The sequence below is a fragment of the Meleagris gallopavo genome, chromosome 6 (assembly GCF_000146605.3).
Source record: "Meleagris gallopavo isolate NT-WF06-2002-E0010 breed Aviagen turkey brand Nicholas breeding stock chromosome 6, Turkey_5.1, whole genome shotgun sequence".
Lineage (NCBI taxonomy): Eukaryota > Metazoa > Chordata > Aves > Galliformes > Phasianidae > Meleagris > Meleagris gallopavo.
In genome coordinates, this window is record NC_015016.2 from 130,089 (window position 1) to 132,793 (window position 2,705).

The 2,705-nt window shown below is 53.9% G+C and overlaps 1 protein-coding gene across 1 annotated transcript in view; it reads left to right on the forward strand.

The window, feature by feature from the left end:
* Nucleotides 1-2,705, forward strand: part of MAP4 (microtubule associated protein 4) — a 241,347-nt gene that overhangs the window by 109,118 nt on the left and 129,524 nt on the right.

Sequence of the window (2,705 nt, forward strand, 5' to 3'; positions counted from 1 at the left end):
TTTTTGGGGTCTTTTTGAAAAGCACTTTTCCTGCTTGCTTGGCCCTGGGTGTGTGTCCATAGGGAAGGGCTGTATGCATGGTCACTGAGCTCTCAGGGGTCCTGCTGTGTTTGTAGCACCCTGCCTCACCGATGGGAAGACACACGCCTACCTTGCATCAGAAACACAATGGAGTGGGTTCTCATTGCATTTTTTGGTTTGTTTTAATGCTGCAGTGGAACCTGAGCAGGAGAGCTGGTTTCTGTGTGTGTATATCTGAGATTCAAACAGTGTCACAGTGCCAATAGCGTCTACAAAGAGGATGGAAATTACTCGCTGTGCAGTTCTCACCCTGCAGCCAAACCAAGTCAGTGCTGCCAGCAAAAGTTTTCAGCAACCACAGAATTGCAGCCATCATCAGATCAGCCCATTGGAGTCGAGGCAGAGCAGGATTATTTTGGGATACAAACGTGGAGGTGCTGTTGCATGAAGCAGCAGTGGTGCTTTGTGACAGCAGCAGCCTGAATCTTGGATAGCATCACTTCTGTGGACTATTCTACAAACCAACAACTACTGGCAACTTTGTGCTGTTACGGCGTGATACAAAAGGAGAACAGAAACCATGAAAGTGCACTGTTGCCATCTCTGCTCCATGTTGCACTGCTGTTGTGTGAAAAGTTGGTTGTTTCAGTATCATAGAATCATGGAATGACCTTGGTTGCAAAGACCCACAGTGCTCATCCAGTTCCAACCCCCTGCTGTGTGCAGGTCACCAACCAGCAGCCCAGGCTGCCCAGAGCCACATCCAGCCTGGCCTTGGATGCCTGCAGGGACGGGGCATCCACAGCCTCCTTGGGCAGCCTGTTCCAGTGTGTCCAGTAGTGTGGGCTGGGAAGGGTTTCACCATCTTAACTCCTCTGATTTTGATGGGGAGACTTCACATGGTAGAGGCTGCCGAAGCTCCAAATTTCATCACTTATTGATGCCACCTTTGATAATACAGATGAAGCAGTACTTCGTGCAGTGAGTCATAGTTTCCCTGTTTGAGCTGAGCTCTTGTATTTCAGAGATCAATATGTATATTTATAACAGATCACGGAGCTATTTTGAGGTTTGTGCTGCTTCCATTTTAAAAATTCAGCCCTGAATCCAAGGAGAAATGTCAAGCAGCACAGAAACACACCGATCTGCCAAGGAGAAGAGAGAAATCATTCCCTTGCACAGATACAGTGATGCTTAAAGGATGCATCAGAAGCTGCAAGGAAAGGCCAGGGAAGATGCAGGACGTATTTCAGGAGCATGAGGTCTTCCACGTGCACCCTGAGCTGCGCTGTGGTTTGTTCATTGTGCAGTACTTCCCGCAGTTAGAGCAGCTCCACGTCTATTATTGCTTCACCACTTCAGATTTGCTTTGTGAAAGCCTCTGAGCGTTTTGCCACATCGAGGCAGGAATTATTTGCATGCCATTGCTGCCGCTTCAGTGTTTTGGAGAGGAACACCAGCATCCAAGCTCCTGTGCACCAATTAAACAGAAGACATGAGAGTGTGTGTAGGTACAGAGAAGGGCCTGTCCTCTGGCAGCTCCTCACCAGCAGGACCAGAACAATGCATGTGCCACACAGCTGCCACCTGGCTCCATGTCCAGCTGGGGTGGGCTGGACCCTTTGGATGCACTGAAGGAGAGGTTCCCTGCTCCAGCAGCCCTTGGTAGGGACCTGTGGAGGATGTGCTGGAGGAGCCCACCTGGCTCTGGTGGCACAGCACCACATTTTGGCATCACGGGGCAACTCTCAGCCAGAGCAGCTGGTGCCATCCACACGGACACGTGCAACGTGTTTGGCACTGTCGCACACGGCGTCCTCGTCTCTGTGTTGGAGAGATGTGGGTTTGATGGATGGGCCGTTTGGTGGACGAGGAACTGGCTGATGATTGCACTCGGAGTTGTGGTCGGTGGCTCAGTGTCCACGTGGAGATCGGTGACAAACGGTGTTGGGGCGAAAACCATCTCATGTCTTTGTCAGCAGCTTTGCTGATGACACCAAGCAGTGAGCTGCAGTCTTACACTGGAGGGAAGGGCTGCCACCCAGACAGGGCTGAGATCAGGCCGTGCAAGCCACCTGTGGTCCAAGAAGGCCAAGTGCACGGCGCTACAGCTGGGTCAGGGCAATGCCAAGCACAGATATGGACAGAGCAGCACTCTGAGTGCAAGCACAAGGAGGAGGACTTGGGGCTGTTGGGGGATGCAGAACTGAACACAAGTGTGCTTACAGCCCAGAAAGCTGCCCGTGTCCCGTGCTGCACCGAAGCAGCGTGGCTCTCAGCCCCCACAGTGCTGTGCTCGGCTCAGGGGTTGAGGTGAGGAGGTGATGGTTCAGTGCTTGCGATGGAGGCACCTCCGTAGGGACACCTGCGTGAAGTGGAGGACCTCGGGTGTTTTTGGCCTGACTGTGCACATCTCCCATTAGGACGGTGCTCCTCTGGAGGTTGGCAGAGCAGAGCACGGAGGTGACACCCCCCAGATCCCAGCTGGGATCCCGCAGCGGTGATACCCGCTGTGCTGTGGCCGTGGTGGCACCACGGAGCTCCTGAGAGGAACCGCAGACACAAGGATGGGCCCGGGCTCCTTCGGACCGCAGACCCGCAGTGCGGCTGAGGATGGGGCCCTCGGGGTCCCTCTGGTCCCCCCACCCCAGCAGGGCCCCCCAGAGCACAGCGGGTGGGAGATC